Source organism: Lissotriton vulgaris, chromosome 4_1 (genome assembly GCF_964263255.1).
Source record: "Lissotriton vulgaris chromosome 4_1, aLisVul1.2, whole genome shotgun sequence".
Lineage (NCBI taxonomy): Eukaryota > Metazoa > Chordata > Amphibia > Caudata > Salamandridae > Lissotriton > Lissotriton vulgaris.
The window spans coordinates 1,083,702,843-1,083,718,226 of NC_141691.1; positions in this window are offsets into that span (position 1 = coordinate 1,083,702,843).

The following is a 15,384-nucleotide window of genomic DNA, read 5'->3' on the forward strand; positions in this document are numbered from 1 at the left end:
CTTACCGGGTCAGCTGAGCAGCGAATTTCTATTTAACCACCTGCTTTCATGAGAGACCTCAGGGCTGCATGTTTTGAGCCCAGTACTGAGCCTGAAAAGCGTTTCCAACCCCACTTATAAGTAAAACTAGCTAAAATGTGCCTGGCTGCTATTCACTGAAAAGCTCATTCTGTGTACATTTTTGGCATACGTTTGCTCCTGCCGGTTCAGCTGAGCAGCGAATTTCTATTTAACCACCTGCTTTCATGAGAGACCTCAGGGCTGCATGTTTTGAGCCCAGTACTGAGCCTGAAAAGCGTTTCCAACCCCACTTACAAGTAAAACTAGCTAAAATGTGCCTGGCTGCTATTCACTGAAAAGCTCATTCTGAGTACATTTCTAGCATACTTTTGCTCCTGCCGGGTCAGCTGAGCAGCAAATTTCTATTTAACCACCTGCTTTCATGAGAGACCTCAGGGCTGCATGTTTTGAGCCCAGTACTGAGCCTGAAAAGCGTTTCCAACCCCACTTACAAGTAAAACTAGCTAAAATGTGCCTGGCTGCTATTCACTGAAAAGCTCATTCTGAGTACATTTCTAGCATACTTTTGCTCCTGCCGGGTCAGCTGAGCAGCAAATTTCTATTTAACCACCTGCTATCATGAGAGACCTCAGGGCTGCATGTTTTGAGCCCAGTACTGATCCTGAAAAGCGTTTCCAACCCCACTTACAAGTAAAACTAGCTAAAATGTGCCTGGCTGCTATTCACTGAAAAGCTCATTCTGTGTACATTTTTGGCATACGTTTGCTCCTGCCGGGTCAGCTGAGCAGCGAATTTCTATTTAACCACCTGCTTTCATGAGAGACCTCAGTGCTGCATGTTTTGAGCCCAGTACTGAGCCTGAAAAGCATTTCCAACCCCACTTACAAGTAAAACTAGCTAAAATGTGCCTGGCTTCTCTTCACTGAAAAGCTCATTCTGAGTACATTTTTAGCATACGTTTGCTCCTGCCGGGTCAGCTGAGCATTGAATTTCTATTTAACCACCTGCTATCATGAGAGACCTCAGGGCTGCATGTTTTGAGCCCAGTACTGATCATGAAAAGCGTTTCCAACCCCACTTACGAGTAAAACTAGCTTTAATGTACCTGGCTGCTATTCACTGAAAAGCTCATTCTGTGTACATTTTTGGCATACTTTGCTCTTACCGGGTCAGCTGAGCAGCGAATTTCTATTTAACCACCTGCTTTCATGAGAGACCTCAGGGCTGCATGTTTTGAGCCCAGTACTGAGCCTGAAAAGCGTTTCCAACCCCACTTATAAGTAAAACTAGCTAAAATGTGCCTGGCTGCTATTCACTGAAAAGCTCATTCTGTGTACATTTTTGGCATACGTTTGCTCCTGCCGGTTCAGCTGAGCAGCGAATTTCTATTTAACCACCTGCTTTCATGAGAGACCTCAGGGCTGCATGTTTTGAGCCCAGTACTGAGCCTGAAAAGCGTTTCCAACCCCACTTACAAGTAAAACTAGCTAAAATGTGCCTGGCTGCCATTCACTGAAAAGCTCATTCTGAGTACATTTCTAGCATACTTTTGCTCCTGCCGGGTCAGCTGAGCAGCAAATTTCTATTTAACCACCTGCTATCATGAGAGACCTCAGGGCTGCATGTTTTGAGCCCAGTACTGATCCTGAAAAGCATTTCCAACCCCACTTACAAGTAAAACTAGCTAAAATGTGCCTGGCTGCTATTCACTGAAAAGCTTATTCTGTGTACATTTTTGGCATACGTTTGCTCCTACCGGGTCAGCTGAGCAGGGAATTTCTATTTAACCACCTGCTTTCATGAGAGACCTCAGGGCTGCATGTTTTGAGCCCAGTACTGAGCCTGAAAAGCGTTTCCAACCCCACTTACAAGTAAAACTAGCTAAAATGTGCCTGGCTTCTCTTCACTGAAAAGCTCATTCTGAGGACATTTTTAGCATACGGTTGCTCCTGCCGGGTCAGCTGAGCAGCGAATTTCTATTTAACCACCTGCTATCATGTGAGACCTCAGGGCTGCATGTTTTGAGCCCAGTACTGATCCTGAAAAGCGTTTCCAACCCCACTTACAAGTAAAACTAGCTAAAATGTGCCTGGCTGCTATTCACTGAAAAGCTCATTCTGTGTACATTTTTGGCATACGTTTGCTCCTGCCGGGTTAGCTGAGCAGCAAATTTCTATTTAACCACCTGCTTTCATGAGAGACCTCAGGGCTGCATGTTTTGAGCCCAGTACTGAGCCTGAAAAGCATTTCCAACCCCACTTACAAGTAAAACTAGCTAAAATGTGCCTGGCTTCTCTTCACTGAAAAGCTCATTCTGAGTACATTTTTAGCATACGTTTGCTCCTGCCGGGTCAGCTGAGCATTGAATTTCTATTTAACCACCTGCTATCATGAGAGACCTCAGGGCTGCATGTTTTGAGCCCAGTACTGATCCTGAAAAGCGTTTCCAACCCCACTTACAAGTAAAACTAGCTAAAATGTGCCTGGCTGCTATTCACTGAAAAGCTCATTCTGTGTACATTTTGGCATACGTTTGCTCCTGCCGGGTCAGCTGAGCAGCAAATTTCTATTTAACCACCTGCTTTCATGAGAGACCTCAGGGCTGCATATTTTGAGCCCAGTACTGAGCCTGAAAAGCGTTTCCAACCCCATTTACAAGTAAAACTAGCTAAAATGTGCCTGGCTGCTATTCACTGAAAAGCTCATTCTGTGTACATTTTTGGCATACGTTTGCTCCTGCCGGGTCAGCTGAGCAGCGAATTTCTATTTAACCACCTGCTTTCATGAGAGACCTCAGGGCTGCATGTTTTGAGCCCAGTACTGAGCCTGAAAAGCGTTTCCAACCCCACTTACAAGTAAAACTAGCTAAAATGTGCCTGGCTTCTCTTCACTGAAAAGCTCATTCTGAGTTAAGCATGGGCGAATTTTGCGAATCTCGCGTTCGCGAATTTTGCGGATTTGCGAACTCGCAATCCGCAAAATCCGCGAATTCCCGCGAATTTGCGGATTTTTATTTTTTTGTGTTCGCGCGTGTTTCTGCAAGTTCGCGAGGGTTTTTACAATTTCGCAATTTGCGAACTTACCTGTCGGGTCGCAAGTTTTGCGAACTTGTTGTTTCTACGTGTCCAGCCTGTTTGGGACACTCTTCTTCATCACTGCCACTCTCTGTCACCACTGCCACTATCTGACTACTCATGCCACCCTCTGGCCCACCCATGCCACCCTCTGTTTCATCACCACACCCTCTGGTTGTCCAGTGTACATTATTTTCGGCAAAGCAAAGCACACCTTCCCTGCCTCAAGTGACCTGAATTAATTTGGGGCTGATTAATGTGTCACAGAATATTTTTTTAGCTGGCACCTGCTTCCTTAGTGCTTCCTGATTAGTGATCTTTTGCACTTGCTAAGTGCTTTCATTGTTGCAAAATTAGTTACAACACCTGCCCTGCCCCAACTGACAATAATGAATTAGGGGCTGATTAATAGATTTTAACTTCCAGCCTGGCTCCTGCTTGTCTCCCTTAGCTGTAATTCAGGACCTTTGTGGCATATGTGTAACTATTCTGAGGTTCAGAGCAGGGTCACATAATAGTTGCAACTGGCAACTGAACTCTGGAGAGGCCCCTCAGGAAGCACTACAGGAAATGGCTACTAATGATGAGCCTGAACTTTTGAACCTGGTAAGTAGTTTCAGTTTTGCTAAGATCGTATTTCTGCAATTTAGCACTTACTCGCGGGGTGCGAAGTTGTACTGGCAAGCCGCGAACAGTGCGAGCAAGCCATAAAATCCGCTGCTCGCGGATTTGCGGATTTCACGGGAAATTCGCAAATCTCGCGGATTGCGAATTTACCGAAAATCCGCAAAATCCGCGAGCGAAACGGATTTTCCGCCCATGGTTATTCTGAGTACATTTTTAGCATACGTTTGCTCCTGCCGGGTCAGCTGAGCAGCGAATTTCTATTTAACCACCTGCTATCATGAGAGAACTCAGGGCTGCATGTTTTGAGCCCAGTACTGATCCTGAAAAGCGAATCCAACCCCACTTACAAGTAAAACTAGCTAAAATGTGCCTGGCTTCTCTTCACTGAAAAGCTCATTCTGAGTACATTTTTAACATACGTTTGCTCCTGCCGGGTCAGCTGAGCAGCAAATTTCTATTTAACCACCTGCTATCATGAGAGACCTCAGGGCTGCATGTTTTGAGCCCAGTACTGATCCTGAAAAGCGTTTCCAACCCCACTTACAAGTAAAACTAGCTAAAATGTGCCTGGCTGCTATTCACTGAAAAGCTTATTCTGTGTACATTTTTGGCATACGTTTGCTCCTACCGGGTCAGCTGAGCAGGGAATTTCTATTTAACCACCTGCTTTCATGAGAGACCTCAGGGCTGCATGTTTTGAGCCCAGTACTGAGCCTGAAAAGCATTTCCAACCCCACTTACAAGTAAAACTAGCTAAAATGTGCCTGGCTTCTCTTCACTGAAAAGCTCATTCTGAGTACATTTTTAGCATACGTTTGCTCCTGCCGGGTCAGCTGAGCAGCGAATTTCTATTTAACCACCTGCTATCATGAGAGACCTCAGGGCTGCATGTTTTGAGCCCAGTACTGATCCTGAAAAGCGTTTCCAACCCCACTTACAAGTAAAACTAGCTAAAATGTGCCTGGCTGCTATTCACTGAAAAGCTCATTCTGTGTACATTTTTGGCATACGTTTGCTCCTACCGGGTCAGCTGAGCAGCGAATTTCTATTTAACGACCTGCTTTCATGAGAGACCTCAGGGCTGCATGTTTTGAGCCCAGTACTGAGCCTGAAAAGCGTTTCCAACCCCACTTACAAGTAAAACTAGCTAAAATGTGCCTGGCTGCGATTCACTGAAAAGCTCATTCTGTGTACATTTTTGGCATACGTTTGCTCCTACCGGGTCAGCTGAGCAGCGAATTTCTATTTAACCACCTGCTTTCATGAGAGACCTCAGGGGTGCATGTTTTGAGCCCAGTACTGAGCCTGAAAAGCATTTCCAACCCCACTTACAAGTAAAACTAGCTAAAATGTGCCTGGCTTCTCTTCACTGAAAAGCTCATTCTGAGTACATTTTTAGCATACATTTGCTCCTGTCGGGTCAGCTGAGCAGCGAATTTCTATTTAACCACCTGCTTTCATGAGAGACCTCAGGGCTGCATGTTTTGAGCCCAGTACTGAGCCTGAAAAGCGTTTCCAACCCCACTTACAAGTAAAACTAGCTAAAATGTGCCTGGCTGCTATTCACTGAAAAGCTCATTCTGTGTACATTTTTGGCATACGTTTGCTCCTTACCGGGTCAGCTGAGCAGCACATTTTTATTTAACCACCTGCTTTCATGAGAGACCTCAGGGCTGCATGTTTTGAGCCCAGTACTGAGCCTGAAAAGCGTTTCCAACCCCACTTACAAGTAAAACTAGCTAAAATGTGCCTGGCTTCTCTTCACTGAAAAGCTCATTCTGAGTACATTTTTAGCATACGGTTGCTCCTGCCGGGTCAGCTGAGCAGCGAATTTCTATTTAACCACCTGCTATCATGAGAGACCTCAGGGCTGCATGTTTTGAGCCCAGTACTGATTCTGAAAAGCGTTTCCAACCCCACTTACAAGTAAAACTAGCTAAAATGTGCCTGGCTGCTATTCACTGAAAAGCTTATTCTGTGTACATTTTTGGCATACGTTTGCTCCTACCGGGTCAGCTGAGCAGGGAATTTCTATTTAACCACCTGCTTTCATGAGAGACCTCAGGGCTGCATGTTTTGAGCCCAGTACTGAGCCTGAAAAGCATTTCCAACCCCACTTACAAGTAAAACTAGCTAAAATGTGCCTGGCTTCTCTTCACTGAAAAGCTCATTCTGAGTACATTTTTAGCATACGTTTGCTCCTGCCGGGTCAGCTGAGCAGCGAATTTCTATTTAACCACCTGCTATCATGAGAGACCTCAGGGCTGCATGTTTTGAGCCCAGTACTGATCCTGAAAAGCGTTTCCAACCCCACTTACAAAGTAAAACTAGCTAAAATGTGCCTGGCTGCTATTCACTGAAAAGCTCATTCTGTGTACATTTTTGGCATACGTTTGCTCCTACCGGGTCAGCTGAGCAGCGAATTTCTATTTAACCACCTGCTTTCATGAGAGACCTCAGGGCTGCATGTTTTGAGCCCAGTACTGAGCCTGAAAAGCGTTTCCAACCCCACTTACAAGTAAAACTAGCTAAAATGTGCCTGGCTGCGATTCACTGAAAAGCTCATTCTGTGTACATTTTTGGCATACGTTTGCTCCTACCGGGTCAGCTGAGCAGCGAATTTCTATTTAACCACCTGCTTTCATGAGAGACCTCAGGGCTGCATATTTTGAGCCCAGTACTGAGCCTGAAAAGCATTTCCAACCCCACTTACAAGTAAAACTAGCTAAAATGTGCCTGGCTTCTCTTCACTGAAAAGCTCATTCTGAGTACATTTTTAGCATACGTTTGCTCCTGCCGGGTCAGCTGAGCAGCGAATTTCTATTTAACCACCTGCTTTCATGAGAGACCTCAGGGCTGCATGTTTTGAGCCCAGTACTGAGCCTGAAAAGCATTTCCAACTCCACTTACAAGTAAAACTAGCTAAAATGTGCCTGGCTTCTCTTCACTGAAAAGCTCATTCTGAGTACATTTTTAGCATACGTTTGCTCCTGCCGGGTCAGCTGAGCGGCGAATTTCTATTTAACCACCTGCTTTCATGAGAGACCTCAGGGCTGCATGTTTTGAGCCCAGTACTGAGCCTGAAAAGCGTTTCCAACCCCACTTACAAGTAAAACTAGCTAAAATGTGCCTGGCTTCTCTTCACTGAAAAGCTCATTCTGAGTACATTTTTAGCATACGGTTGCTCCTGCCGGGTCAGCTGAGCAGCGAATTTCTATTTAACCACCTGCTATCATGTGAGACCTCAGGGCTGCATGTTTTGAGCCCAGTACTGATCCTGAAAAGCGTTTCCAACCCCACTTACAAGTAAAACTAGCTCAAATGTGCCTGGCTGCTATTCACTGAAAAGCTCATTCTGTGTACATTTTTGGCATACGTTTGCTCCTGCCGGGTCAGCTGAGCAGCGAATTTCTATTTAACCACCTGCTTTCATGAGAGACCTCAGGGCTGCATGTTTTGAGCCCAGTACTGAGCCTGAAAAGCATTTCCAACCCCACTTACAAGTAAAACTAGCTAAAATGTGCCTGGCTTCTCTTCACTGAAAAGCTCATTCTGAGTACATTTTTAGCATACGTTTGCTCTTGCCGGGTCAGCTGAGCATTGAATTTCTATTTAACCACCTGCTATCATGAGAGACCTCAGGGCTGCATGTTTTGAGCCCAGTACTGATCCTGAAAAGCATTTCCAACCCCACTTACAAGTAAAACTAGCTAAAATGTGCCTGGCTGCTATTCACTGAAAAGCTCATTCTGAGTACATTTCTAGCATGCGTTTGCTCCTGCCGGGTCAGCTGAGCAGCAAATTTCTATTTAACCACCTGCTATCATGAGAGACCTCAGGGCTGCATGTTTTGAGCCCAGTACTGATCCTGAAAAGCGTTTCCAACCCCACTTACAAGTAAAACTAGCTAAAATGTGCCTGGCTGCTATTCACTGAAAAGCTCATTCTGTGTACATTTTTGGCATACGTTTGCTCCTACCGGGTCAGCTGAGCAGCGAATTTCTATTTAACCACCTGCTTTCATGAGAGACCTCAGGGCTGCATGTTTTGAGCCCAGTACTGAGCCTGAAAAGCGTTTCCAACCCCACTTACAAGTAAAACTAGCTAAAATGTGCCTGGCTTCTCTTCACTGAAAAGCTCATTCTGAGTACATTTTTAGCATACGTTTGCTCCTGCCGGGTGAGCTGAGCAGCGAATTTCTATTTAACCACCTGCTATCATGAGAGACCTCAGGGCTGCATGAATTTGAGCCCAGTACTGATCCTGAAAAGCGTTTCCAACCCCACTTACAAGTAAAACTAGCTAAAATGTGCCTGGCTTCTCCACTGAAAAGCTCATTCTGAGTACATTTTTAGCATACGTTAGCTCCTGCCGGGTCAGCTCAGCAGCGAATTTCTATTTAATCACCTGCTATCATGAGAGACCTCAGGGCTGCATGTTTTGAGCCCAGTACTGATCCTGAAAAGCGTTTCTAACCCCACTTACAAGTAAAACTAGCTAAAATGTGCCTGCCTGCTATTCACTGAAAAGCTCATTCTGTGTACATTTTTGGCATACGTTTGCTCCTACCGGGTCAGCTGAGCAGCGAATTTCTATTTAACCACCTGCTTTCATGAGAGACCTCAGGGCTGCATGTTTTGAGCCCAGTACTGAGCCTGAAAAGCATTTCCAACCCCACTTACAAGTAAAACTAGCTAAAATGTGCCTGGCTGCTATTCACTGAAAAGCTCATTCTGTGTACATTTTTGGCATACGTTTGCTCCTGCCGGGTCAGCTGAGCAGCGAATTTCTATTTAACCACCTGCTTTCATGAGAGACCTCAGGGCTGCATGTTTTGAGCCCAGTACTGATCCTGAAAAGCGTTTCCAACCCCACTTACAAGTAGAACTAGCTAAAATGTGCCTGGCTGCTATTCACTGAAAAGCTCATTCTGTGTACATTTTTGGCATACGTTTGCTCCTACCGGGTCAGCTGAGCAGCAAATTTCTATTTAACCACCTGCTTTCATGAGAGACCTCAGGGCTGCATGTTTTGAGCCCAGTACTGAGCCTGAAAAGCATTTCCAACCCCACTTACAAGTAAAACTAGCTAAAATGTGCCTGGCTTCTCCACTGAAAAGCTCATTCTGAGTACATTTTTAGCATACGTTTGCTCCTGCCGGGTCAGCTGAGCAGCGAATTTCTATTTAACCACCTGCTATCATGAGAGACCTCAGGGCTGCATGTTTTGAGCCCAGTACTGAACCTGAAAAGCATTTCCAACCCCACTTACAAGTAAAACTAGCTAAAATGTGCCTGGCTTCTCCACTGAAAAGCTCATTCTGAGTACATTTTTAGCATACGTTTGCTCCTGCCGGGTCAGCTGAGCAGCGAATTTCTGTTTAACCACCTGCTATCATGAGAGACCTCAGGGCTGCATGTTTTGAGCCCAGTACTGATCCTGAAAAGCGTTTCCAACCCCACTTACAAGTAAAACTAGCTAAAATGTGCCTGGCTGCTATTCACTGAAAAGCTCATTCTGTGTACATTTTTGGCATACGTTTGCTCCTACCGGGTCAGCTGAGCAGCGAATTTCTATTTAACCACCTGCTTTCATGAGAGACCTCAGGGCTGCATGTTTTGAGCCCAGTACTGAGCCTGAAAAGCGTTTCCAACCCCACTTACAAGTAAAACTAGCTAAAATGTGCCTGGCTTCTCTCCACTGAAAAGCTCATTCTGAGTACATTTTTAGCATACGTTTGCTCCTGCCGGGTGAGCTGAGCAGCGAATTTCGATTTAACCACCTGCTATCATGAGAGACCTCAGGGCTGCATGTTTTGAGCCCAGTACTGATCCTGAAAAGCGTTTCCAACCCCACTTACAAGTAAAACTAGCTAAAATGTGCCTGGCTGCTATTCACTGAAAAGCTCATTCTGTGTACATTTTTGGCATACGTTTGCTCCTTACCGGGTCAGCTGAGCAGCAAATTTTTATTTAACCACCTGCTTTTTTGAGAGACCTCAGGGCTGCATGTTTTGAGCCCAGTACTGAGCCTGAAAAGCATTTCCAACCCCACTTACAAGTAAAACTAGCTAAAATGTGCCTGGCTGCTCTTCACTGAAAAGCTCATTCTGAGTACATTTTTGGCATACGTTTGCTCCTGCCGGGTCAGCTGAGCAGCGAATTTCTATTTAGCCACCTGCTATCATGAGAGACCTCAGGGCTGCATGTTTTGAGCCCAGTACTGATCCTGAAAAGCATTTCCAACCCCACTTACAAGTAAAATTAGCTAAAATGTGCCTGGCTGCTATTCACTGAAAAGCTCATTCTGAGCACATTTTTGGCATACGTTTGCTCCTACCGGGTCAGCTGAGCAGCGAATTTCTATTTAACCACCTGCTTTCATGAGAGACCTCAGGGCTGCATGTTTTGAGCCCAGTACTGAACCTGAAAAGCATTTCCAACCCCACTTACAAGTAACACTAGCTAAAATGTGCCTGGCTTCTCTTCACTGAAAAGCTCATTCTGAGTACATTTTTAGCATACGTTTGCTCCTGCCGGGTCAGCTGAGCAGCGAATTTCTATTTAACCACCTGCTATCATGAGAGACCTCAGGGCTGCATGTTTTGAGCCCAGTACTGATCCGGAAAAGCGTTTCCAACCCCACTTACAAGTAAAACTTGCTAGAATGTGCCTGGCTGCTCTTGACTGAAAATCTCATTCCGCGTACATTTTTGGCATACATTTGCTCCTGCCGGGTCAGGTGAGCAGCGAATTTCTATTTAACCACCTGCTATCATGAGAGACCTCAGGGCTGCATGTTTTGAGCCCAGTACTGATCCTGAAAAGCATTTCCAACCCCACTTACAAGTAAAACTAGCTAAAATGTGCCTGGCTGCTCTTCACTGAAAATCTCATTCTGCGTACATTTTTGGCATACATTTGCTCCTGCCGGGTCAGCTGAGCAGCGAAGTTCTACTTAACTACCTCCTATCAGGAGAGACATTAGGGCTGCATGTTTTGAGCCCAGTACTGAGCCTGAAAAGCATTTATAACCCCACTTACAAAAAAAACTAGCTAAAATGTGCCTGGCTGCTATTCACTGAAAATCTCATTCTGGGTACATTTTTGGCATACGTTTGCTCCTTCCGGGTCAGCTGAGCAGCGAATTTCTATTTAACCACCTGCTATCATGAGAGACCTCAGGGCTACATGATTTAAGCCCAGTACTGATCCTGAAAAGCGTTTCCAACCCCACTTACAAGTAAAACTAGCTAAAATGTGCCTGGATGCTATTCACTGAAAAGCTCATTCTGTGTACATTTTTGGCATACGTTTGCTCCTGCTGGGTCAGCCAAGTGGCAAATTTCTACTTAACCACGTGCTATCATGAGAGACCACAGGGCTGCATCTTTTGAGCGCAGTACTGAGCCTGAAAAGCGTTTCCAACCCCACTTACAAGTAAAACTAGCTAAAATGTGCCTGGCTTCTCTTCACTGAAAAGCTCATTCTGAGTACATTTTTAGCATACGTTTGCTCCTGCCGAGTCAGCTGAGCAGCGAATTTCTATTTAACCACCTGCTATCATGAGAGACCTCAGGGCTGCATGTTTTGAGCCCAGTACTGATCCTGAAAAGCGTTTCCAACCCCACTTACAAGTAAAACTAGCTAAAATGTGCCTGGCTGCTATTCACTGAAAAGCTCATTCTGAGTACATTTTTGGCATACGTTTGCTCCTACCCGGTCAGCTGAGCAGCGAATTTCTATTTAACAACCTTCTTTCATGAGAGACCTCAGGGCTGCATGTTTTGAGCCCAGTACTGAAGCCTGAAAAGCGTTTCCAACCCCACTTACAAGTAAAACTAGCTAAAATGTGCCTGGCTTCTCTTCACTGAAAAGCTCATTCTGAGTACATTTTTAGCATACGTTTGCTCCTGCCGGGTCAGCTGAGCAGCGAATTTCTATTTAACCACCTGCTATCATGAGAGACGTCAGGGCTGCATGTTTTGAGCCCAGTACTGAGCCTGAAAAGCGTTTTCAACCCCACTTACAAGTAAAACTAGCTAAAATGTGCCTGGCTTCTCTTCACTGAAAAGCTCATTCTGAGTACATTTTTAGCATACGTTTGCTCCTGCCGGGTCAGCTGAGCAGCGAATTTCTATTTAACCACCTGCTATCATGAGAGACCTCAGGGCTGCATGTTTTGAGCCCAGTACTGATCCTGAAAAGCATTTTCAACCCCACTTACAAGTAAAACTAGCTAAAATGTGCCTGGCTTCTCTTCACTGAAAAACTCATTCTGTGTACATTTTTGGCATACGTTTGCTCCTACCTGGTCAGCTGAGCAGCGAATTTCTATTTAACCACCTGCTTTCATGAGAGACCTCAGGGCTGCATGTTTTGAGCCCAGTACTGAGCCTGAAAAGCATTTCCAACCCCACTTACAAGTAAAACTAGCTAAAATGTGCCTGGCTGCTATTCACTGAAAAGCTCATTCTGTGTACATTTTTGGCATACGTTTGCTCCTACCGGGTCAGCTGAGCAGCGAATTTCTATTTAACCACCTGCTTTCATGAGAGACCTCAGGGCTGCATGTTTTGAGCCCATTACTGAGCCTGAAAAGCGTTTCCAACCCCACTTACAAGTAAAACTAGCTAAAATGTGCCTGGCTTCTCTTCACTGAAAGCTCATTCTGAGTACATTTTTGGCATACGTTTGCTCCTGTCGGGTCAGCTGAGCAGCGAATTTCTATTTAACCACCTGCTATCATGAGAGACCTCAGGGCTGCATGTTTTGAGCCCAGTACTGATCCTGAAAAGCGTTTCCAACCCCACTTACAAGTAAAACTAGCTAAAATGTGCCTGGCTGCTATTCACTGAAAAGCTCATTCTGTGTACATTTTTGGCATACGTTTGCTCCTACCGGGTCAGCTGAGCAGCGAATTTCAATTTAACCACCTGTTTTCATGAGAGACCTCAGGGCCGCATGTTTTGAGCCCAGTACTGATCCTGAAAAGCGTTTCCAACCCCACTTACAAGTAAAACTAGCTAAAATGTGCCTGGCTGCTATTCACTGAAAAGCTCATTCTGTGTACATTTTTGGCATACGTTTGCTCCTACCGGGTCAGCTGAGCAGCGAATTTCTATTTAACCACCTGCTTTCATGAGAGACCTCAGGGCTGCATGTTTTGAGCCCAGTACTGATCCTGAAAAGCGTTTTCAACCCCACTTACAAGTAAAACTAGCTAAAATGTGCCTGGCTTCTCTTCACTGAAAAGCTCATTCTGTGTACATTTTTGGCATACGTTTGCTCCTACCGGGTGAGCTGAGCAGCGAATTTCTATTTAACCACCTGCTTTCATGAGAGACCTCAGGGCTGCATGTTTTGAGCCCAGTACTGAGCCTGAAAAGCGTTTCCAACCCCACTTACAAGTAAAACTAGCTAAAATGTGCCTGGCTTCTCCACTGAAAAGCTCATTCTGAGTACATTTTTAGCATACGTTTGCTCCTGCCGGGTCAGCTGAGCAGCGAATTTCTATTTAACCACCTGCTATCATGAGAGACCTCAGGGCTGCATGTTTTGAGCCCAGTACTGATCCTGAAAAGCGTTTCCAACCCCACTTACAAGTAAAACTAGCTAAAATGTGCCTGGCTGCTATTCACTGAAAAGCTCATTCTGTGTACATTTTTGGCATACGTTTGCTCCTACCGGGTCAGCTGAGCAGCGAATTTCTATTTAACCACCTGCTTTCATGAGAGACCTCAGGGCTGCATGTTTTGAGCCCAGTACTGAGCCTGAAAAGCGTTTCCAACCCCACTTACAAGTAAAACTAGCTAAAATGTGCCTGGCTTCTCTCCACTGAAAAGCTCATTCTGAGTACATTTTTTAGCATACGTTTGCTCCTGGCGGGTGAGCTGATCAGCGAATTTCTATTTAACCACCTGCTATCATGAGAGACCTCAGGGCTGCATGTTTTGAGCCCAGTACTGATCCTGAAAAGCGTTTCCAACCCCACTTACAAGTAAAACTAGCTAAAATGTGCCTGGCTGCTATTCACTGAAAAGCTCATTCTGTGTACATTTTTGGCATACGTTTGCTCCTACCGGGTCAGCTGAGCAGCAAATTTCTATTTAACCACCTGCTTTCATGAGAGACCTCAGGGCTGCATGTTTTGAGCCCAGTACTGAGCCTGAAAAGCATTTCCAACCCCACTTACAAGTAAAACTAGCTAAAATGTGCCTGGCTGCTCTTCACTGAAAAGCTCATTCTGAGTACATTTTTGGCATACGTTTGCTCCTGCCGGGTCAGCTGAGCAACGAATTTCTATTTAGCCACCTGCTATCATGAGAGACCTCATGGCTGCATGTTTTGAGCCCAGTACTGATCCTGAAAAGCATTTCCAACCCCACTTACAAGTAAAACTAGCTAAAATGTGCCTGGCTGCTATTCACTGAAAAGCTCATTCTGAGTACATTTTTGGCATACGTTTGCTCCTACCGGTTCAGCTGAGCAGCGAATTTCTATTTAACCACCTGCTTTCATGAGAGACCTCAGGGCTGCATGTTTTGAGCCCAGTACTGAGCCTGAAAAGCATTTCCAACCCCACTTACAAGTAAAACTAGCTAAAATGTGCCTGGCTTCTCTTCACTGAAAAGCTCATTCTGAGTACATTTTTAGCATACGTTTGCTCCTGCTGGGTCAGCTGAGCAGCGAATTTCTATTTAACCACCTGCTATTATGAGAGACCTCAGGGCTGCATGTTTTGAGCCCAGTACTGATCCCGAAAAGCGTTTCCAACCCCACTTACAAGTAAAACTAGCTAAAATGTGCCTGGCTGCTATTCACTGAAAAGCTCATTCTGTGTACATTTTTGGCATACGTTTGCTCCTGCCGGGTCAGCTGAGCAGCGAATTTCTATTTAACCACCTGCTTTCACGAGAGACCTCAGGGCCTGCATGCTTTGAGCCCAGTACTGATCCTGAAAAGCGTTTCCAACCCCACTTACAAGTAAAACTAGCTAAAATGTGCCTGGCTTCTCTTCACTGAAAAGCTCATTCTGTGTACATTTTTGGCATACGTTTGCTCCTACCGGGTCAGCTGAGCAGTGAATTTCTATTTAACCACCTGCTTTCATGAGAGACCTCAGGGCTGCATGTTTTGAGCCCAGTACTGAGCCTGAAAAGCGTTTCCAACCCCACTTACAAGTAAAACTAGCTAAAATATGCCTGGCTGCTATTCACTGAAAAGCTCATTCTGTGTACATTTTTGGCATACGTTTGCTCCTGTCGGGTCAGCTGAGCAGCGAATTTCTATTTAACCACCTGCTATCATGAGAGACCTCAGGGCTGCATGTTTTGAGCCCAGTACTGATCCTGAAAAGCGTTTCCAACCCCACTTACAAGTAAAACTAGCTAAAATGTGCCTGGCTGCTATTCACTGAAAAGCTCATTCTGTGTACATTTTTGGCATACGTTTGCTCCTACCGGGTCAGCTGAGCAGCGAATTTCAATTTAACCACCTGTTTTCATGAGAGACCTCAGGGCCGCATGTTTTGAGCCCAGTACTGATCCTGAAAAGCGTTTCCAACCCCACTTACAAGTAAAACTAGCTAAAATGTGCCTGGCTGCTATTCACTGAAAAGCTCATTCTGTGTACATTTTTGGCATACGTTTGCTCCTACCGGG